At 42.9% G+C, this 24,513-nt stretch overlaps 1 protein-coding gene across 2 annotated transcripts in view; it reads left to right on the top strand.

Moving 5' to 3' along the window:
- The window catches only part of TMEM200A (transmembrane protein 200A), a 204,794-nt gene that overhangs the window by 54,810 nt on the left and 125,471 nt on the right, over positions 1–24,513 (top strand). The window contains exon 3 of one of the 2 annotated variants that reach the window (XM_077486884.1): positions 15,576–15,727. The exons of the other annotated variant lie outside the window; for it this stretch is intronic. The gene's annotated coding sequence lies outside the window, so the exon portion shown is untranslated. The remainder of the gene's footprint in view (positions 1–15,575; positions 15,728–24,513) is intronic. 2 annotated transcript variants of the gene reach the window in all.

The raw sequence follows: 24,513 nt of genomic DNA, 5'->3' as shown, positions 1-24,513 counted from the left end.
CAATCTTGCCGATGAAAGCTGCGAGATTGACTGAATTGACAAAATGAACGGACTTTAGTCCATGTGTGGGCAAGTCCGTTCATTCTGAAATTCTGTCGGAATTCTGTCCGGGAAGTCTGTCAGACCTAGCCTGCCAGAAAGTCTGTTCGTGTGTGCGCAAGTCTGCTCGTTCGTAAGGTCCATCAGGCCTCCGTTAAAAATCCGTCGGGAAGACCGTCGGACCTAATCTGATGGAAAGTCCATATGTGGTCTAAAAGTGAATTGTCTGTTCAAAATGAATCAAAATGAATCCTAACTTAACTCTCTTTTTAAAAAATGTATTGAGAATGATACAATACAAGTTAATAATACAAGTTTTAACATTGTATAGGGCTATCAAACTTGAATAAAGGAACTTCTCAGTTATTAATTTGGAATAACAATAGTACAGTTACCATATAGAGAGTAATTTGGGAATCTTTTATCAGTAAATATATGTGAAGAATATAATCATAACAAATAATAAACCTGGTATAATTTGCATAAAGGAAAATTAATAATATGTCATATATTAAAGAATTAGACATAGAGAAAAAACTATGTTAGATAAATCGGTCTGTATTGGGATGTCCCGGAGAGACACCCACCAAACCAGGGCCAAGGTCCGGCTATGTGGCTTGGTTTTTCCCGGTTGAACTGGCTTCCCACCAAAACACCCCCAATATAACTTTGGGTAGATTGTTTCTAAACTGATCATTTACTTTCTTCCAAAGAGTAATTCAATATAAGAATGGAATAATACATTCCCACTATTATACATATCTAAAAATGAAGTTTAATAAGTGTGAAAAAAAGGGGTAGAATCTAAAAGGAGGTTGGAGGGAATGAGGGGTCTCCAGGGGGAATCTATTGTTCAAATATACAAGGGATCATATAACAGTAGTGTCCGTAAAGTTGGTGAGCCTCATCAGGGTAAAAGAAGTGAGAAGTCAAAATCTGGCGGTAGAATGTGTGTTATCCATGGAAGCCATAGTGTTTAAAATTTAACAAGTTTATCAAGTATGATTGCCTCCATTTTGGCATGGATCATAGCTTGTGTTACACGTTGTTTTACCGACACTTCACAGAGCTTGTCTGACTTCCAGGCTTTAGCTATAGATTGTTTTGCTACCATTGTGACATATAGTAGGAGCTTAAATTGGCGTTGTGTTATGTTTCATGGTTTATTACTTAGGAGAGCCACCAATGGATCAAGTTGTAAAGAGTAAAGAGGAAAGAGTAAAGCCTAGTACATAATGCTATTTTTTTTCTTCGTTCAAACCAGCAGGCTGGACGATAAAAAACGGACAGCTCAGGTCAGAGCAGCTGTACTAATAACCGGACGTTAGTATCTTCCCTGCTGTTCTATTATGTTCTGACAGGGGAACGTCCCCGCCAAAATAATTCTGGCCATTGGCTGAGAGCTCTGACCGGAAGTCAGTCAGCAGATCTTTTTTGGTCGTGCCTCTGTCAGACTGGCTGCAGTACACATGGGCCGAATGTTGGCCAGTTTCTACCTGATTCCCCCAACCACACACTTGATGTAGCCCACGTTGTTGATCAAGGAAAATTTTCCAACAGGCTGGTTATACACAGGTTGATCGATTGTAGTATTTTAGTTATGATAATAACATCATGTATGATAAAATTAGGGCTCGGGAAGCTTGGCAACATACTGCCGAGTGCCACACAAAATTCTAAAGTCCATGGCTGGCTTCTACTTAAAAACAGGAAAATAAATCAATACTTTTGCAGGCATTTTTATTTTTCCACTGAATGTATTGAACATCAGCCTACATTTGTATGGTGTGTCTGTAAATTTCTGGAGATCAGATAACCCAAGTGGAACTATGAGGGTGATTTACTACACTGATAAAAATGATTCTGATGACTTGTAATTTTAACATAAAAATAAATGTTAATTAATTTACTTTGATATTTTAAGTACCTTACTTAATTTTCATTAGTTCTTAAAACACATCTTTTACATTTACAAAAATAATGTATAATATTGAGTAATCTAGACAAAACTTTTAAGGTATGTGCATTTTCATATTCTAATTGAGTTACATTTACTTAAAAAATATATCTTTTCATTTGAGTGAGATTGCGGGATGCATTTGTTTGCCAAACATGCAACCGCACGAGTTTTGATACTGTATATTTGAGGCCCATCAGGACAAAAGAGTGCCACCAGTGACAAGAATTGTTCCAAGTCACTACAAAGCCATGCAATGCCATTGAAAGATAAGAGTGAACATTGAACAAATTATCGTTCAAATGCTTTAAATGTTGCTTAACATCCAAAATGTTTATTTTATTTGCAGATTAATATATTTATAATGAATAGATATAAGTCAGTTGTATACACCTATTTGGCCAACTCACTTGTGCACATGCAAAGTTTGAGTTTACTGCATGTGGTAGAACTCAACCAAGAGCTTCAATATTATATAAGTTTCAGCCGATTCAGTTTTTGAGAAATTGGAATTCAAATCCAGATTATGTAACATCAAGCCCTGCCCACTTTACACCCGATATTATTAAAATGTAATTAGTTTGCACTGCATCTGTGCTGATTTGAGCTGCAAAAATGAACATATGTGCTGGTTTGGTTTCAGAGATATTTCGCATTATAGTTGATGAAACCTCTCCCACTTTGCACCACGTTATTACATTTTAAAAACAATTATTCAATTTGTTTGTGCTGATTTGTACTATAGAAACATACTTTCTGTTTGTTTGGTTTTTGAGATATTGGACATTCAAAGTTAGATTATGTAACCTAAAGCCCCACCCACTTTCCACTGTGTTATTACACTTCAAAAATAAATATATCATATTTATTCTGCATTGGCAGGAAAAACATGCATATTGGTATAGTGTATTTATTTCATATAGCACTCTCATTTTGTATCAGAAAGAATGGTTATGGGACTAATTTATGCTTTTAGCCTGAACTATCATGAAAACCTAAAATATATCTTTGAAGTTTTTCAGAAAATCTTTTCAGCGCTAGATGTGGGGAATCTATCTTCAATAGTTCACACTTTAACCTCTTGCTGACCAGCCACCGTGATTATACTGCAGCAGGTCAGCTCTCTTGCGCAAATGGCCGTAGATGTATGTCGGTCTTTGCACAGGAGATAGCTGGTGCATGCTCCCGCCGCATGACATGGGAGCATACCGGTGGGTCCGGATGACTCGATGTCTGCCGGCAACCCGCGATCGCGGTGTACAGAGGCAGAATGGGGAACTGTCTATGTAAACAAGGCGATTCTCCATTCTGCCAGATTACATATTTTCGAGATCTTCTGTTCCCAGTGATTGGGAACAGTGATCTTTGTCATGTCCCTGGTAGCCCACCCCCCCTACAATTACAAAACACCCAGGGAACACACTTAACCCCTTGATCGCCCCCTAGTGTTAACCCCTTCCATTCCAGTGTCATTTTTATAGCACTGATCAAGGTAATAATGTCACTGGTCCCCAAAAAGTGTCACTTGGGGTCAGATTTGTCTACTGCAATGTGGCAGTCTAGTTAAAAATTGCAGATTGCCGCCATTACCAGTAAAAACTATTAAAAAAATAAAAGTCCCTAAATCTATCCCAGTTTGTAGACGCAATAACTTTTGCGCAAACCAATAAAAATACACCCATTGCGATCTTTTTGTTACCAAAAATATGTAGACTAATAAATATCAGCCTAAACTGACAAAATAAACTGACAAATACATTTGTTTTTTTATATATTTTTTTTTGGATATGTATTATAGCAGAAAGTAAAAAAATATATACATTTTGTTTACAGCACAAAAAATAAAAACTGCAAAGGTGTTAAAATACCACCAAAAGAAAGCTTTATTTGTGGGAAAAAAGGACATCATTTGTGTTTGGGTACAGCGTTCCATGACCGCACAATTGTCAGTTAAAGCGACACAGTGCCGTATCGCAAGAAATGGCCTGGTCATTAAGGGGGCAAATCCTTCTGGGGCTGAAGTGGTTAAAGTGTAAATGATTTTCCTAAAAGGCTTAAAAATGTTTTAATAGATTCTGTATTCTATGTTCCACCCTGTGGTTGCATGGGTTTCCTCCAAAGACATGCTAGTAGGGAAATTGGCCCTAGTATGTGTAAGTATGAACGTGAGTTAGGGATCTTAGCTTTGAAAGCTCCTTGAGGGCAGGGACTGATGTGAATGTACATTATATATTTAAAGCGCACATAAATTGACGGTGCTATATAAGTACTTGAAAAAAAATAAGTTAATGAATGTGATCCTAGCGCAACCTTTTCTAAAAACTGGTAAAATTTAGTTGGCTTTACTTGAACCTATGGTCTATAAACTGGAAAAATTTAGTTGGCTTTACTTAAACCCATGGTCTATAAACTGGAAAAATGTAGTTGGCTTTTCTTAAACCTATAGTCTATAAACTGGAAAAATTTAGTTGGCTTTACTTGAACCTATGGTCTATAAACTGGAAAAATTTAGTTGGCTTTACTTAAACCCATGGTCTATAAACTGGAAAAATTTAGTTGGCTTTTCTTAAACCTATAGTCTATAAACTGGAAAAATTTAGTTGGCTTTACTTAAAACTATAGTTTCAGACAAGTTAAGTTATGTATTCCTAACTTAAAACACTATGATCTATAAAATGAAAAAAATTTAGTTGGCGTTACTTAAACCAACAAAGTTAAAAACATGAAAAGTCGATTGAGTCAGACAAAAATTAATTTAGTTGACAGTATTTAAAGTGGTTGTAAACCCTTTGGTCTTATTTACTTTTATCTATAGGTAAACCTAGACTAAGGCTTACCTATAGGTAGTGGAAATATCTCCTAAATGTGTGCCATTTAGGAGATATTTCACTTGTAATGCACTGATGTAATCAGCGCATACTCTGTGAAGAAACAGACCACCGTGCCATTTCTTTCCCCAGCGTGATAGTGACTGACGGCTCCCACGTGCATGCATGATAGTGACATCATGTGGCTCCTGCCAGTCACAGAGCCAGAGTCTGTGGCCCCGGAAGGAAGAGGGGCAAAGATGGACGGCCTGCACAGGGGACATTGCGGGCTTTGTTTGCAGGTAAGTGTCATATAATGGGCTAGTATGCAATGCATGCTAGCCCACTATGCTTTTAATTTGCAGGCATTGCAGGGAGCAAAAGAGGAAGTAAAACCTATTGTGGTGTACTTGCTCTTCAAAAAGCTGATGCAAATAGTTGCCTCAATTTTTTTGAGTAGACCCAGCACAATATTTTTTACAGTGTAAATGCAAATATACTGTGCACTGTAAGTGCACTTGGAAGTGCAGTTGCTCTAGATCTGAGGGGAAGCTCTGAAATGAGGGGAAGCTCTGCTGATTTCTATAATCCAATCATGTGCTAGCAAAAATTCTGTTTTTTATTTTCCTGGCATGTTCCCCTCAGATCTAGACCAAGTGCACTTGTGGGTGCACTTGCAGGCACATTTGAAGTGCACAGACCATTTGACTTTCGTAAATCTACCCCTGTGTATGTTTTACAAAGCTACAGTAGAGATAAAGAGCCAGCCTGAATAGTGCATTTTAGTTCTTAGTCTTATATAAAAATGACTCAATCATCTTTTCATGTACACATTAGATGTACATCCAAAAAGTACGTCAGCTAACACTCCTCCGCTGTCTTACTTTATTTGTTAAAGTAACCAAATGCTTACAGATTGCTACGTGGTTGATGATGAACACAGTCTGATCGGATGATTTTTAAAGCATCTGGAAAGGTCCAAGTGAGGTCATTGCCTGTTACATATGCAAACTCCTTCTGTCATGTACATATGGTACTATTATCTGTTAATTTGTATTTCAGATTGGCATAAAATGTTATAATGTTAAAAAAAAAAAAAAAATTGTTCTGTGTATCTTACTACAGTGGCTACATTTTTTTTCTGAGTGATGGTTATATTAAACAAAACCCGTCAAGATGATGATGCAAATATGTGATGGCCTGACTCCCTAAACTACCTAAAGCTGTAATGCTGCCCTGGAACTAGCAGAGCCTTAGGGGTGTGAGGTATTTGTAGCCTCAAGCACTGGCCTTTGCCAGGTAAAAGACATAACAGGTTCCATTTTTATTTGGCAAAATGCCTAAAATGCTACACATAATAGCACAGAGTATACAAGTGGTAACATATAAGTCATTCTGACAAAGTTATCTCCAGAATGGCTTACCTGGAAAAGTAACAGAGAAAACTCCATATGGGCTATGGAATGGATAGAAGCTTGATCTGAAACAAAAAATATTTGGATACAAAGCACACATATACAGTATGTTTCTAAGGAAAAGCACACAGATGGGAATCTTATGCTAAGGAAGGTATATTTCTTGGCTACAGTGAAAAAGGTTACAGAATTCTACATCTAGAGACGAATATGTTAACAATCAGCAAACGTGCAACTAATAATGAAACACCTGTGTCAAAAACCTCATGAAGTGACACAGCACCATCTGAACGATAGTCTGAGCAAAAAGCCCCACTAGTACTGCAGACAAAGTAACAGAATATCACTGAAATTGAAACTGGCGTCAGGGTTTTATCCACTGAGAATGAAGAAACTTAACCGCCTGCAACCTCAATCAGAAAATCTCTGAGATTCAATAAGGGCATCTCATCTAGATGCTTGTCATATATGGTTTGAACAGCAGCACAGCCTGAAATAAATGCAAAAAGGTACCTGTTCATGAGAAGCAAATGTGAATTAAAGCTGCAGATGTTATGACATTAAAGGCAAGCAGTGGGGCACTTTTCTACATTGCAACCACTGCCAGACCAAATTTTGAAAAACTCTGAGGCCGCGTACACACGCGCGGACTGTTTGCCCAACCTTGTTCGTCAAACAGTTTCGGCAAACAGTCCGCTCAAAATTTGCATGAGCGGACTTGCCCACACACGAGCGGACTGTTTCAACGAACTGTTTGCCAAACAGTCCGCTCAACTTTTGAAATGAACGGACTCGCCCACGTAAGGCGGAGGCAAATCCGCCCATTTCGAGCGCGTGTACAGGTAGGCGGGGCCCGCGAAGGAGACGTCGCGGGCTCCGCCGCCTGGAATGGGCTTAAAGGGGAACCCCAACGCCGAAAAAAATCGGCGTGGGAGTTCCCCCAAAGTCCACACCAGACCCTTGTCCGAGCACGCTACCCGGCCGGCCAGGAAAGGGGGGCGAGCGAGCGCGCCCCCCCTCCTGAGCCGTACCAGGCCGCGTGCCCTCAACATGGGGGGGTGCCTTGGGGAAGGGGGGGCCGCGCGGCCCCCCCACCCCAAAGCACCTTGTCCCCATGTTGATGAGGACAAGGGCCTCTTCCCGACAACCCTGGCCGTTGGTTGTCGGGGTCTGCGGGCGGGGGGCTTATCGGAATCCGGGAGCCCCCTTTAAGAAGGGGGCCCCCGGATACCGGCCCCCCACCCTATGTGAATGAGTATGGGGTACAATGTACCCCTACCCATTCACCTGTGAAATAAAGTACAAAAAAAAACAACACAGGGGAAAAAATATTTTATTGCACAGCTCCGGGGGTCTTCCGTCTTCGGGGGTCTTCTCGCCGGACTCCTCCGCTATGTGTGTGTAGCTCTTTTACTAGCGGAGGAGTCCGGCTTTCTTCCTCCCCGCCGCCGGCCTCTTCTCCCGACTTCGGGGGTCTTGTCCCCCTCTTCGGTTCTTCTGCCGGGCCACCGCGCCTTCTTGTAGCTCTTTTACAGGCGGTGGCCCGGTCTTCTGTCGCCGCTGCCTTCCGTTCTTCTGTCGCCGCCTTCGGTTCTTCTGCCGGGCCACCGCGCCTTCTTGTAGCTCTTTTACAGGCGGTGGCCCGGTCTTCTGTCGCCGCTGCCTTCCGTTCTTCTGTCGCCGCCTTCGGTTCTTCTGCCGGGCCACCGCGCCTTCTTGTAGCTCTTTTACAGGCGGTGGCCCGGTCTTCTGTCGCCGCTGTCGCTGTCGCCGCCTTCCGTTCTTGTTCTTCTTCTTGTTCTTCTTCTTCCCCAGGAGATGTTGACACGTCGCTCCCTCCGGCCGGAATGCCAGAGCCGCGCTGTGCGGTCACTTATATAGTGACAATGGGGTGGGGTCACATGGTATATGTCACATGGGTTGGTCACATGGGTTGATGTCACATGGGGACTATGACATCGTAAGGGGGCGGGGTCACCATGTGACCAACCCATGTGACATATACCATGTGACCCCGCCCCATTGTCACTATATAAGTGACCGCACAGCGCGGCTCTGGCATTCCGGCCGGAGGGAGCGACGTGTCAACATCTCCTGGGGAAGAAGAAGAAGAACAAGAAGAAGAACAAGAACGGAAGGCGGCGACAGCGACAGCGGCGACAGAAGACCGGGCCACCGCCTGTAAAAGAGCTACAAGAAGGCGCGGTGGCCCGGCAGAAGAACCGAAGGCGGCGACAGAAGAACGGAAGGCAGCGGCGACAGAAGACCGGGCCACCGCCTGTAAAAGAGCTACAAGAAGGCGCGGTGGCCCGGCAGAAGAACCGAAGAGGGGGACAAGACCCCCGAAGTCGGGAGAAGAGGCCGGCGGCGGGGAGGAAGAAAGCCGGACTCCTCCGCTAGCAAAAGAGCTACACACAGATAGCGGAGGAGTCCGGCGAGAAGACCCCCGAAGACGGAAGACCCCCGGAGCTGTGCAATAAAATATTTTTTCCCCTGTGTTGTGTTTTTTTTTGTACTTTATTTCACAGGTGAATGGGTAGGGGTACATTGTACCCCATACTCATTCACATAGGGTGGGGGGCCGGTATCCGGGGGCCCCCTTCTTAAAGGGGGCTCCCGGATTCCGATAAGCCCCCCGCCCGCAGACCCCGACAACCAACGGCCAGGGTTGTCGGGAAGAGGCCCTTGTCCTCATCAACATGGGGACAAGGTGCTTTGGGGTGGGGGGGCCGCGCGGCCCCCCCTTCCCCAAGGCACCCCCCCATGTTGAGGGCACGCGGCCTGGTACGGCTCAGGAGGGGGGGCGCGCTCGCTCGCCCCCCTTTCCTGGCCGGCCGGGTAGCGTGCTCGGACAAGGGTCTGGTGTGGACTTTGGGGGAACCCCCACGCCGATTTTTTTCGGCGTTGGGGTTCCCCTTTAAGCCCATTCCAGGTGGCGGAGCCCGCGACGTCTCCTTCGCGGGCCCCGCCTACCTGTACACGCGCTCGAAATGGGCGGACTTTCCGAGCGGGAACAGTCCGCTCATTTCGAAAGTACAGCGGACAGGCCCACACACGGGCGGACTGTTCGCTCAAACACAGTTTCAGCGGACAGTTTTTCGGAATTTCCGAAAGACTTTGTCCGTCCAACTGTCCGCTGAAACTGTCCGCTGAAAGCCCACACACGAGCGGACTGTCCGCCCAAACACTGTTCAGCGGACAAGGTTGGGCGAACAGTCCGCCCGTGTGTACGCGGCCTGAAAGATCTTGGGGCTTAAATGAGAAGTAGCTGTTAAAAAGGGTGTTAGCACACTGTTTATGCAGACAGATGTGCAACAAGCATTCTTATATATTACACTGTGATCATTAGTTCTGCAGCTAGGTGGTAGTGTTGAGTTAATGCTTTAATATTTTAAAGAGGAAGTAAACCCTTCCAAACAACTTGGACCTATAGGTAAGCCTAGATTAAGGCTTACCTGTAGGTCCAAGCAATATCTCCTAAACCTATATGGTTTAGGAGATATTTGCCCGAAAATGGACACCGCTGTCTACGGCGCATGCGCCGTAGACAGCGGCGCGCAGGCGCACTAAATGCGGCAAATCCAAGAATGGATTTGCCAAATTTGTCGACTCCCGTGCGCATGCGCGGGAGTGACGTCATCGCGGCTTCGCCGTATGACAGCAACGGAGCTGCGAGGCGCGACTCCCGTGCGCATGCGCGGGAGTGACGTCATCGCGGTTGCGCCGCTGTCATTGGTCGGAGCTGCGAGACGCCACCAGCAAGATGGACGCGGCGGACTACAGGGATCAGCGGCGACTTCGCTGGCTCCTGTGTCAGGTAAGTGACACATAATGAGCTACTATGCGATGCATAGTAGTCCATTATGCTTTACCTTTGCAGGGAAAAAAAGAGGAAGTAAACCCATCAGGGTTTACTTCCTCTTTAATGTTCTCTTTTGTAGAACCACATGGTTATGATGTAATTTCCTCTCTCTCTGTTGTTTTTTCTCAAATTAAACAAGAAAATGAGTATTTATATGTTAAGCACTAGACTGTTAACAATACTATCAACAGCAGCTTTCAAAGATCTACAGTATGTTGTCTTAGCTGTCAAAAAAATGAAAGTTGAGTTTTCTACAGTGCCTTGCAAAAGTATTCACCCCCTTTTCATTTTTTGTGTTTTGTTGGCTCACAATCTGGACTTAACATGGATTATTTGTGGATTTGCATAATTTATTTTACAGAACATGCTCACAACTTTGAAGATTTTTCTTTTTTTTATTATTGTGACGCAAACAACAAATAACAGAAGAAGTCAATGTGCATAACTATTCACCCCCCTAAAGTCAATACTTTGTAGAGCCACCTTTTGCGGCTATCACAACTCCAAGTCACTTTGGATAAGTCTCTATGAGCTTGAGACATCTTACCACTGGGATTTTTGCCCATTCCTCCTTGAAAAACTGCTCCAGCTCCTTCAAGTTGGATGGTTTGCAATTGTGAACAGCAATCTCTAAGTCTGACCACAGATTTTCTATTGGATTGAGGTCTGGGCTTTGACTAGGCCATTCCAACACATTTACATGTTTCCCCTTAAACCACTCAAGTATTGCTTTAGCAGTGTGTCTGGGGTCATTGTCCTGCTGGAAGGTGAACCTCTGTCCTAGCCTCGAATCACACACAGAGTGGTACCGGTTTTGCTGAAGAATATCCCTGTATTTAGCACCATCCATCTTTCCCTCAACCCTGACCAGTTTCCCAGTCCCAACTGCTGAAAAACATCCCCACAGTATGATGCTGACACCACCATATTTCACTGAGGGGATGGCATTCTTTGGGTGATGTGCTGGGTTTGTGCCAGACATACCGTTTTCTTTGATGGCCAAAAAGGTTAAATTTTAGTCTCATCAAAGCACCTTCCTCCATACATTTTGGGATTCTCCCACATGCCTTTTCGCAAACTCAAAACGTGCCATTTTGTTTTTTGCTTAAAGTAATGGCTTTCTTCTGGCCACTCTGCCATAAAGCCCAACTATATGTAGTATATGGCTTATTGCCGTCCTATGTACAGATACTCCAGTGTCTGCTGTGGAACTCTGCAACTCCTCCAGGGTTACCTTAGGTCTCTGTGCTGCCTCTCTGATTAATGCCCTCCTTGCCCAGTCCATGAGTTTTGATGTGCAACTGTCTCTTGGCAGGTTTACTGTTGTGCCATGTTCTTTCCATTTGGTTATGATAGATTTGATGGTGCTCCTAGGGATCATCAAAAGATTTTGATATTTTTTTATAACCTAACCCCGACTTGCACTTCTCAACAACATTGTCCTTTACTTGTTTGGAGAGTTCCTTGGTCTTCATGGCAGTGTTTGGTTAGTGGTGCCACTTGGTTAGGTGTTTTAGCCTCTGGGGCCTTTAAAAATGTGTGTATATGTAATGACCGATCATGTGACACTTAGATTGCACACAGGTGGACATTAATTCACTAATTATGTGACTTCTGAAGGTAATTGGTTGCACCAGAGCTTTTTATGGGCTTCATAACAAAGGGAGTAAATACATATGCACATGGCAATTATCAGCTTTTTTTATTTCTGAAAATAGTTTTATGTATATATTTTTCTAATTTTACTTCAGCAACTTAGGCTATTGTGTTCTGATCCATCACTTATTATTCAGATAAAAAAAAAACTGAACTAAAGGCTGTAATGTAACAAAATAGGTAAAAAGTCAAGGGGAGTGAATACTTTTGCAAAGCACTATAGTTCAGACATCCCTGTCAGAAGTTATACAAAGTCCTGACCATTTATTTACCTCTGCTGCAGTCGAAGTGTTTAAAGTGGTAGTAAAGGCTAATTATAACTACTCTCAAAACCATTTCCCCCTCCTTCCTCCTACCTATCCTGCATACTTTGGTTAAAAAGATTTGTGAACTTACCTTTTTTTTAATCCTGCCCAGTCCAGTCACATGATCCAGCAGCTCCAGCTCCCTTGTATAAGTGTTTGACAATGGCTGTAAATTTTTGGCACCATATTGTCACCCATAGGTTCCCATGGCCAAGCCGTGTTCACCACCCCCTCCTCTTCCCTGCAGCAGGCAAGCCAGAGCTGCTGCATCATATGACTTAACTAAAAAAAGTAAAATGCAGATCTTTTTTATTCAGGGTATGAAGAAAAGGTAGGGGGGGGGGTGGGGGGATATTTTTAAGCATAGGCATTATCTTCCACTTGAAAGTTGGCCAAGAATGTAATCTCTGTGCACTCTTTTCCAATCAGAAAGCTCCATTTGCTGACACACAGCACTTTGCAAAGTGATAAAATCTGATTGGCCTACAGTGCAGTCTAAATGCTTGTATGCAGAAGATTAGAGGAGGCTAGTACAAAGACATACTAAACTATTATTTCAAGTATTTTTTAGTGAATGCATAACAGAAATAATTGGTCATTTTTTAAATCTTCCTTTTCTCTTATTAGAGGCTTAGCTATCGCAACAAATAATAGTATCTACTCGTTTTCAGAAGAGAACAGTGCACTGTTGCATACAGTTGAGAATTTTGGCTAAGACTAATTCTCAAATGAAGCAAAAGAGAAATTAATCTTTTCAACACTTTTGTTCTGTAGTTTGGAAGAATAAGATTAGATTATTTTCATTTTACAATGCCTTCTTAATGTCTTCTTATCACATAATTGTTAAGGTGTTTAATTAACGTAGCATACGACATTTTCAAATTAATATGTGTCTGTACAGCATGCTCTGCATGTGGGTGGTCAGAGCAACAAAAAACGTTCTTGCTTTGCCTGTTTATTCCCAGACTATGTCAAACTTCTGCTTCCAGAGCCGAGAAATGGCTTCCATTTCGTTGCATTGTAAACACATCTTAGATAAATAATCACTTGAGCAATGGCTGCAGTGCCTTTTTTTTTTTTAGCAAACTTTGCTGACATCTTAAACATTTATTTGCAGAAGTAGAACAAGATTTAATTTGCTGTGTATTTCAGAAATGTCTGATCGTTTTGCAGGAGCCGTGAATGAAGGCTTTTCTGTGTTTGCTGTGTCTCTTCCACTTGAGCAGTTCCTTGGTAATTAGATATAAGAAGGTCCTTGCAGATATTTCAACTCACTGTTTTAGGTTCTCATTGTTAAGTACTGAAGTCAGAGACCATGTTTTGTTTGCATAAGAGTTATAAAAAGAAGCAGTGGGTTTATGTGGAATATCTGCATGTTAGCGTATTGTACTTTAACTAAAAGGAGATTGGTGACAAGCATAGGATTTAAAGCTGAACTTCAAGGGAGCTGTTTTACCTGCCAGAGTATTTGTGTCCAGACAGTTCTGAGATTTACACACCGTAGCCAGGCAGATGACACCTCTTTCTCTGTTACAGTTTTTAGACTAAAGAAAGGGTACAGTGGTGTCTTTTTTCCATCCTCAGCCTGCTGACTGGACAGTGAAAGAGCAGCATGTGTGTCATGAAGTCATCCTTCTGTTCACTCCACTGTCCTTGTTAGGACATTTTCATGCAACACAACTAATAATCCTAATCCTGCCCCCTCCTAATCTTAGTGCTGATATAGGACATTGCGAAATAGCAAATTAAATGCAGGTTTTTACACTAATTGTGTTTAAAAAAAAAAATGAAAATGGTTTAGAAAAAATGTATTATTTTTTAATTATTTTTGCATAGAATTATCATTTGTTAAAGAGGACTGTTATTGGACTTCTTTTTTGTTTTTGCACTATTTTTCTAATATTTTGTATGGAGCACTGCATTGATTTAGTGAAAACATTGCGCTACTGTGTATTCACATATACAGTATGTGCCTATTATACTTGTTTGCATTTTTTTTTTATATTTAATGTTTTAAGTAGCATCATTTTTTACATTGTGTATTGCTAACTTCAAACTATCTAGAGCATGGGGATATATATTATATATACCCATTAAAAATTGCTAATTCCTTTAACAACTTGCTGCCCACCTGCCCACCATGTACTGCTGACAGGTGGCCATACAGGCAAATCAGCGTACTGGTACATCGCTGCCTGTTCCTGGGTTTAGGACATGTGCATGCGAGATTGTACACACGTGATTGTAAACAGCAGGAGTCTGTCAACAGGTACTGGCCAATAATTCATGGACCTGCTGATCGGCTGTATCCAATCACAGTCCAGAGACCTTTGTTAGCAATCAGTCTCTAGTCTCTGAACAATCTCTTTTTTTCTAATTCCTGCAAAGCAGGGATAAGAAACAAACAGGTTTTTAGTAAAACACAGCACATATTGCATACATTACACACAGATGTGGACCTCTTCCCAGCCAGTGTCATTAGTATAGTGTCAGTTAGTGTTAGATTTTTCCGCTGCACCATCACAGTCACTGATTACCGCCATTAGTAGTATAAAATAAATAAATAAATAAAAATCTACAGTCACTATACACTTTTTTTTTTTTTACTGGGTGCAGTGTTGCATGACTGCGCAATTACCAGTTAAAGTAGCACGGTGCTAAATAGCAAAAAATGGCCTGGTCATGAAGGGGATAAAACCTTTCCAGAGCTGGTGGAATTGCCATGTGACCCATCTTTTGATAACTGTAACTTTACCAGTGTTAAATTATATTTGAGTTATGCAGGACTGCAGATTTAAGGTTATTCTTTCTGGAGAACTGAATTAATTGACAATGTTATCAGTCGCACTGTGTTTTTTTACTTTTAGCCTATTGTCACCAGGATTTGATTAATACCAGGGTGGTGTACAGAGGACTTAGCACAACACAAATGTTTATAGTAATGTGCATTTCAGACTAATATTTGAGCAGTTAGACTTTCTATGGTGTACTATCTAGTCTATGGTTAGTTAAACTCATGTTAGTGAAAAGTACTGTAGATGACTGTTGTCCAGTACCTACAGTTTTGGCCAATTCACACAGTAGCTGGTCTGAGGGGTATGATGGATAAATAAGGGGTCCTCCACTAGTAGAAATATCTAATTGGCAGATGAGAATGTATCTTGTAGTGGCACCTTGGTTACCTATTTGAGTGCAGAGATGTGCCCTCTGGCTTTTTTTTTTTATATATATATTTTTTTTAACTAAAAACAAATAAATATATTATTTTGAAGTTTCACTGAAACATACAGGCAGTACAGCTATCCTAATAACCAGAACTGAGATAGATGACATTGTAAATGTATATTGGCACACAAATACCTAAATAAATGTCAATTGAGGTAGTATTTCATGTTACAAAATTTCCTTTGTGCTCTACTATCCATAGGGGGAACATCATCATATGTGGGAGAAAGTTGGATATTTATATGCACCATGGAAAGCTCTAAAGGTAGTTGAGAGGAAGGTAAAGGGTATTCTCTTTCCCTCTTGCAGAATGCTGAACTGTGATAAAGCAGACTGCGCACGTGCGTATAGGAAACATCTCCAAGTGTTCGTTCATGAGTTTCTGGGCCATTCTAACGTACGGTATGTCCTGCCATCTGCAGAATGGAGAGGAGAAAGCAATAAAATGAGAAGCTGAAAAAGTAAGAATTATTTTACTAAATGGAACAATGCATGGCAATCTACTGAGGACACTGTAATGCTTGGGGATGTTTTTGGCAAAAGTCAGTGAAGGTGAGACTAACCCTTTAAATAGTATGCATTTTTTTTGTCTGTATGTACATCAGACCAGAAAGAGGGACATTTAGCAAGTGCAGTAACTTCCATTTTTTTCTAGTCTTGAGTAAACTTTTAGGCTAAGTTTCAAAACTATACAATATATTTGACACACAGGCTAGATTGTGGACTGGTGTTTTTATGAAGTATCAAATTTAAGTTACTTCCCATTGCCTCTATAAACTCCAAGGACAGTGTTTTGCATTTGCTGGTACACATAGAAAATAAACTGAGCTTTTAAGAAAGGAGAAACGCTGATGTAAAACGGGTGAATCTGCTGCTAGTGACACATCTACAACTGCAGAGCCATGTGGTAGAACTAAAAAATTGGAAACAGGGGGCGTGGCCTGGCCCCGGTCGAAAATGGCAGCTTGATTTGAGAGCTCCGCCACCTAGAGCTACATCTCTGCCTCTCATCAGCGGGACATTCCCTCCCCAAATCCGCCGTGATGACCTGGAGAACCCCGATTGCAACCAGACCCGGTAACACAGTTAAGCTGGAATAATCCCCACAATGTTCCAGTCGCAACAGCAGGGAGACACACAGGCCACGGAACGGCATACGGCGGGCCCCCCAACACCACGGAATCGATGAGTGCATCTGCCTCCTCTCAAGTTACCTCTACCCCACAGACCTCCCCCTTACTGTGCCTCTCAGACCTACAAGTAGCAATTGACATTAAAAACACACTATTTGCGGCCATAGCTGATCTAAAGACAAATATTAAAGCTGTTGCTACCAGGCTAGAGCATGTGGAGATGACCTCCATGACACAGGGGACAGCAATTCACCAAGTACAGAGAGTGGTCAGTGTACATGCACAGCACTTGATCGCGATTCATAGGCACATGGAAGATCTCGACAATAGAGGCCGCAGACGCAATCTGAGAGTAAGAGGCATCCCAGAGACAGTGGAAGGACCACAATTGCAATCAGTAGTGTGGGCTATCTTTATTTTTTTTTAAACTTTCTTTATTTATATCACATAAGTCCAGAGGGGTGGAACAACAATTACAGGGAGCAACAAAGACATTCATTTCTCACATAGATATATCTTATATCCTATAGAGCATATTCCATTTTCCTCTTCTTTTATATAAATAAAACCAAATTATTTCATTTACACATTGCATATTCCAATTTATATATATTATCTATCTATTCCATTCTTATCCATTATAATTCTTATTTCCCACAGTTATAACTCCCCCAGACTTCCCTCATCTTTTATCTATTTTCCCATTGCCCCAACTAACGGAAAAAAATAATTATTATTATTGTTTACCCCCATCCCCCCCCTCCCTCCTCCCTCCTCCTCTCCCTCTCCTCTATCCCCTCACCCCCCCCCCCCCACAAGAGACAAGTACTTCCCAGCCCCCATAGGGGGGTTCAAACGCATTCAAGTACTTGCGGACTCACTCCTCTGCTATGTTCCCCATCAGATTCTTCCCTTCCTCAGAATTCATAACTGAGTTCCAAGATCTCCAAGTTTCATCATATTGATCCTTTCTATCTTGGGCAGAGAGAACTAAGTCCTCTATGGCACCTACGTTTCTTACTCTATTTAGCCACATTGCAATTGAAGGTGGTCTGGGGTCTTTCCATCTGAGTGCAATTCCTACCTTAGCTGCATTAACTAGATGGCATATCACCGATTTCCTATATGTTTGTAAAGGTATTTCTGTGCAGTGAAGCAAAAAAAAGGCCGGGTCTTCTGGGATCTGGTATGATGTAAAGAGAGATCTTTTGTACTTCTAGCCAATATTGTCTTATCTTAGGGCATTGCCAAAATATATGCAAAGTCCCCCGTTCCTTTTTACACCGCCAACAACGGTCAGAAGCCTCTGGAAAGAACTTACAGAGTTTTGACGGGGTATAATACCACTGCGTCAATATCTTATAATTAGATTCCTGAGTCCGCGAACAGATCGATGAGTTCAATGCCAGATATATAATCTTCTGCCGTTGTGTGGGTGAAAAAGTCTTTCCCAGGTCTTTCTCCCATTTCTCAATTCCAGGCATTTTAAAACCTTCTTGAGGGGCATTCAGCAATTCATATATCTTAGAGATTACCCATGAAAGGGGCTCTTTCTCCTCAAAATATATCTCAAACTTTGTCAGTTGTCTTTGATAGTTCGTCGCCGGTCCTAATGATTGAAAAAAATGTTGCAACTGTAATGCCTCCCAAAAATGTATTTCATATCGACCTCCTTGTTGCGTCAATGTGGCGATCGAAGGCCATGTTTCCAATTGTAGAAAGTGCGATGCTTGGGTATAGCCCCTTTCTATAAGTCCCTGAAATGCTCCTGGTTCCATTCCCGGTAAAAAACTAGGGTTACCCAGAATGGGAAATAGTGGTGAATTTGTTGTAGAGAATTGAGGATTTCGACAGATCTTAGCCCCTATCCGCAACGTTGGACCTATAAGTGGGTGTTTTTTAAGCAATTCTGGTAATGTTGTATAACGCCAGATTCCTCTGCGTAGGGGTATTGAACTGCATTTTTGTTCTATTTCTGTCCATAATTTAGATTCTGTATGTCTACACCAGTCTATCACTCTGCCAATGTGTACTGCCTGGTAATATTTAAACATATCTGGTACTTCCAGGCCGCCGTAACGTTTAGGAGCTCTCATGATGTTTCTATTGATCCTTGGTCGTTTGTTTGCCCATATAAATTTAGTGAAAAGAGTATCTATCTGGCGGAAAAAAGGTGTTGGAATATATATAGGTAAGGTCTGAAATAGATATAACAGTTTTGGCAGTATGTTCATTTTTATAATATTACATCTGGCAAACCACGAGTGTAATCCCTGTTTCCATTTGTCGAATAGTACCCAAATTTCCTGTAGTAACGGGGGGAAATTTACTGTAAGACCGCGTACACACGCGGGGACTGTTCGGCCAACTTTGTCCGCTGAACAGTGTTTCGGCGGACAATCCGCCCGTGTGTGGGCGTTCAGCGGACAGTTTCAGCGAACAGTCCGCTGAACAAGGTTTTTCGGAATTTCCGAAAAACTGTCCGCTGAAACCTTGTTTCAGCGAACAGTTCCCTCGTGTGTAGGCTTGTTCGACAAACTAAGTTCCGCGCATGCTCAGAAAGGATTTACACGCCGAAAGTTATAATGCAGTGTATAGGACGTCGTATTTTTCGTCCCGTCGTACGTGCCGTTCACGTCAACGCGCACGGTTTCAGCAAACTGTTCGTACGTCGTGTGTGGCCATGGCCACTGTTTGCCGAAACTGTTTGACGGAGAAAGTTGGCCGAACAGTCCCCGCGTGTGTACGCGGCCTAAAAGTCTTTTCCATCTTATCTGGTATATATGTACCTAAATACTTAAGTGCTACATTCACCCATTTAAAGCTATAATTAGGCCGTATAGTCTGTTGTACCCCTATGGGCAGAGCTACCCCCATTGCCTCTGATTTTGTATAATTTATTTTTAGATTTGATATCTCCCCATATGTTACAATTTCCTCCATAAGGTTTGGTAAGGAGATGTGTGGTCTGGATAGGGAAAACAAAAGGTCATCCGCATATGCTGATATTTTGTAGTTATGCCCCCCTATTTGGAGTCCCTGGATATCCGGGTTTTGTCGGATTTTATTCAATAGTGGTTCTAATGAAAGGACAAACAATAGGGGTGAGAGAGGGCAGCCCTGGCGGGTTCCATTTGAGATCTTAAATGGTTCTGAAAAAACTCCATTTACCTTCACTAACGCCTGTGGGGAGGCATATATCCCAGCAATCCACCGTAGCATACCCTCTCCCACCCCCATGTGTCTTAATACCGCGAACATAAATCTCCAATTGACTCGGTCAAATGCCTTTTCTGCATCCGTACTTAAAAAGACACTCTGGGTTTTTGTTTGGTTGGAAAAGTGTACCAAGTTTAATACTTTGATTACGTTATCTCCCGCTTCACGCGAGGGAATAAACCCTACTTGGTCCAAATGTACCAGCTGATGTAAGTGCGATTGTAGACGGGAGGCCAATATTTTAGTGAAAAGTTTTAAATCCACGTTTAGCAATGAGATCGGCCGGTAACTGCCGCACTCCGCCGGGTCCTTCCCTTCCTTTGGAATAACCGAAATATATGCCCTAAGCATATCCGGAGGGGGTGCGGCAGTCCGGCCGAGCGCATTGAAAACCTTTACCATATGTGGGCCTAATATTGAAAAGAAGTTCCTATAATATTGTATTGTATATCCGTCCGGACCTGGTGTCTTCCCTTTTTTGACTGATTTTATTGCTACACTTAATTCTTCAACAGTTATTGGGATTTCTAAGCTGTTACGGACCGGAGAGGGCAATTTATGAAGACCTGCCGAGGCTAAATAGTCCTCCACTTTGGCTATGGAGAAGGAAGGGGATGTCAGATTATAGAGGGCCGCATGTGGGCTATCTTTAATACGCTGTTGGGGAGACCGCCTGACGCCCCTGTAGAGATGGAACGGTGCCACAGGGCGCTCAGATCAAGGGGTAGAGATACTGACCCCCCAAGGGATGCCTTTATGCTGCCTGGTTGACTTCACACAAAAAGAGGAGATACTACGCCTGGCACACAATCATGAGCACTTGGAGCACAACGGTGCATGCATACAGCTATTCCAAGACTTATCTACAATCACCCCACAACATAGGAGAGATCTGAGCCCTCTTTTGCAGACTCTGCGTGAAAGGCGCATAGCCTACAGATGTAAATTTCCATTTTGCTTACAAGCGACATCAGGAAATCGCACAGCGCAATTGAGAACCCGCGCTGATCTGCAACCCTTCTGTGAGACCCTAGGCATCCCACAGACGGAGGTGTCTGACTGGTACAACCCGACCCATGGATCCCCACACTTCCAGAGGATACCCCGCACTCACAAAGACACAGACAGAGGAGACGCAGAACATCGGCCAACTCCCCACTGAGGATGCGTGGAGACATGGAAACTGATGAGAGCCCTTGAGTTTCACCATCATCTGCACGACGCAAAATGGATCGCTAGCCGTGTAATCCATGGTTAGGTGAGACTGTTCAAACATCTTTCTGGGCACCTTTGCTTTAAGTGAGTATTAATATAGGACCTTCAACAAAAGGGGGGGAATAATGTTACCCACTCATGCTGAACTAAGTTGCCAAGCAGCAAGGACCTCAGGCATGAAGTACGCTACTCCAGCCATGTACCCATGCTCCCACCCAAGGGGGTCTCGGGTATCTCTCCAAACAACAGCTCTTTTTTCCCCCTTTCTGTTTTTTTTTTACTCCTTTTGCTGTTGTTATACAAGATGTCATTGGCATGTTGTACCCGAGTCCCAGGGTTTCAGACTGGTCGCCCGGCATCATGACACTGCACATGCGGTGAAGGGACACATAGGCTACTAAGACCAGGTCTGTAAGGCGCTGAAGAATAACACATGAGCCACACACACTGTCACCAATAGGGAAGTTGCAAGTACTCCTACATAGGGTTTAATATGACACTAGCCAGACATCACATGCTAACTAAGTGACTATATCTCTGGTAGCTCTGCTGGGGTGACCCCCTCTTCTTTCTCTTTTTTTTTTCTCACCACAGGCCCCGTCCAACTACTCCCAAAGATGTCTGAATTACAATTTTGGGATTGTTCTTATCAATGTTGATGTTTGAAATGTTTATTTCGCTGTAATGGTATAGACGGAGGCGTTCTTCTCTCTCTTATCAATGTTGATGTTTGACATGTTTATTCAGTTGTAATGGTATTAAAGGAGGTGTTCTTCTCTCCTCCTATAGAGCTGGACGTACTCCTTGGTTAATGAGGGATGTGTTTTTTCTGATGCTTCCACCACTTAGCGTATGCAATTTACATGCAACCTACGTGCTGGAGTATTAAACAGGCCCTTATCAATTACTTTCAACTGAATGACACACCTGAAGTGTCTCCCATGGTTCAATGGGAGGCACATAAGTGTGTCATACGAGGACACCTAGTTGCTATAGCTGCTAGGAAGAAGAAAACCCACCAAGAGTTGATTGTCTCTCTTTCTGAGAAAATAGCTAAGCTGGAAGCCCAACACAAACACTCTCAGGCTCTTCAAGTAGCTAAGGAATTAGCAGACATGCGGGCCCAGTTAGTGGAGGAACTGTACAAGAAAGCGCACAGGGGACTGGTCCTATCACACAAACTGTTCTATGAACAAGGCAATAAGCCAGGTAGCCTACTAGCCAGACTGACATAGAAACGCAAACAGACTCACACAGTACACCCTGTGACCGACTTGTCTGGAACAAATTACTCCAAAAGCGAGGAAATTGCACACCAATTCTGTCATTTTTACAGTGAACTCTATAATCTTAAAGGGGCAAGTGAGAATCAGGACCCCACCAATGCTGAATAATGTGCGCGGTTAATAAAAGACTTTCTTAACAAATACAGCCCGAAAGCCCTCTCAGAGGCTGACAGAACCAAGCTGGAAGCCCTTTTGACCAACGAAGAGTGGACAGAGGCACTAAAAGCCACAAAACCTGGCAAATGCCTGGGATCAGATGGCTTTTCGCCGCAATACTATAAAAGTTTTAGCCCCTCACTTTCTTAGGGCCTTTAATACATTAGCCACCTCATCCTGCCCCTCAAAGACCTTATGGGAAGCCTATATTTCTGTAATCCACAAAGAAAATAAAGACCCGACTAATGTGGCCAATTATCGGCCAATTTCGCTCCTAAATGTGGATATAAAACTCTTTTCTAAAATCTTAGCCGACCGACTTGCCTTCCACATACCAACCTGGATAGGCTTGGACCAAGTGGGTTTTGTCCCTGGCAGGGAAGCCAGGGACAACACCATCAAAGCCCTGAATTTACACCACTGGCTCACCTCCCAACAAGAGGGATTTTTCCTGGCAATGGATACGGAGAAGGCATTCGATAGAGTGGTCTGGGATTATATGGAAGAGACACTAAGTGCTCTTGGATTAGGGAGCAGGATGCGTGCATTTACAGGCTTCCTTTATGTGAATCCAGGAGCTAGAGTCCGGGTTAACGGCCACCTATCGAACGCCTTCCCTATCCATAATGGCACTAGGCAGGGGTGTCCTCTCTCGCCTTTACTCTACATTTTGACCCTAGAACCCTTGCTTCATTGCATCAGAGAGAATCCAAACATTAAAGGTATTGCAGTTCACCAAAAAGAATACAAGATTTGGGCTTTTGCAGACAACATCCTGCTCTTTCTATCCTCACCATTGACATCCCTGCCTATTCTTATGCCAATCTTAGACCTCTTTCAACGTATCCCGAATTTGAAAATCAACCTCGCTAAATCGTGTGCCCTAAACATTTCACTACCAAATAACCTAGTGAGTCACTGACCAGGGTGGTGGACTGGAATGTCCATGACCTATGCAAAAGTTGGGTGATCCTCGAAAAACTAATGATGGTTACCGAATTGGGCTCAATGCCTTGGGTCTCCAAGCAATCAACACCACCTAAACTGCACACACACCCTCTCGTTGAAGAAACTCTTCAAGCCTGTGAGAAGGCATGCAAGACCCATGCAATGTCGGCAGAAGAATCCCCGATCACCTCCATTAGAGGCAACCCAAACTTCCCCCCAGGTCTACCGAAATCCTATCTTCTAAAGGAATGGCCCTACGCACGGATACAGGATAAACACTTCTTCTGCAGAGGCAAGTTTCTAAGAATACAAGATCTAGCACTACTGTCCAACACTAAATCTTTCCCCTCTTGGTCTTATATGCAACTCAAACATTTCCTAGATGTGCTAAACAAAAATACCCAAATTCACAAACCCCCTCACAGTATTTGAATCTTTATGCTCAAGCTCATCACCCCAAAGTCACGTGACCTCGGCCTTATATGCCTCCATGTTTGGAGAACCGTACTCCTCCCTACGCTCAGACCATGCATTTTGGGAATCAGCCTTAGACAGGGAAATAGGAGAGGCCGACTGGGATCGTATCCACTTATACATACATAAAGGATCTCTCAATGTCCATACACAAGAAAATGGGTATAAACTCAAAACAAGATGGTACAAGACCCCACAAGTGGTCCATAAGATATTCCCGGCAGTACCAGACCACTGTTGGCGATGTGGAACAGAGGTGGGTACTCTCCTTCATGTCTGGTGGTCCTGCCCTCTGATCCAGCCATACTGGCGTAAAATACATGAAGTGACTACAGCAATTTCCTCTCTCCCATTGGAGTACACACCAGGACAATATCTGCTACACTTATCCAAAATCTCCCAAAAAAAATCTCTCAAATCAATAGCTATGCACCTAATAAACGATGCTAGACTCTGTGTACTGGTACATTGGAGGTCCACAAAACCGCCTTCACTAAAAGAATGGGCCCTTCGGGTTGACCGCATAGCAACGATGGAGGAACTAATCCTTGCTGCACAAGATAAAATCACCAGCTTCTCAGTTGTTTAGGAGGCATGGATAACATACAAGAATTCTCAGTCCTATCAGGATTTATTGCAACAAACTTTGTAACCAATTATACTTAGGCAAAGCTATTGTGGGTGGGTCTTTCCGGGAATCTGGATTACCCAGTGGCTGTAACAAGTGGACAGTAGATGGAGAGGGTAGCAGGTGGGTTTCCACCCCTTCTTCACATACCCCCCCACCCCCTCTCTTTAATCTCCCCCCCACTCCCC

The sequence above is a fragment of the Lithobates pipiens genome, unplaced genomic scaffold (genome assembly GCF_037356315.1).
Source record: "Lithobates pipiens isolate NorthernLeopardFrog02 unplaced genomic scaffold, aLitPip1_a1.2 Scaffold_18, whole genome shotgun sequence".
NCBI lineage: Eukaryota > Metazoa > Chordata > Amphibia > Anura > Ranidae > Lithobates > Lithobates pipiens.
This window is presented reverse-complemented; position numbering and strand designations above follow the sequence as displayed.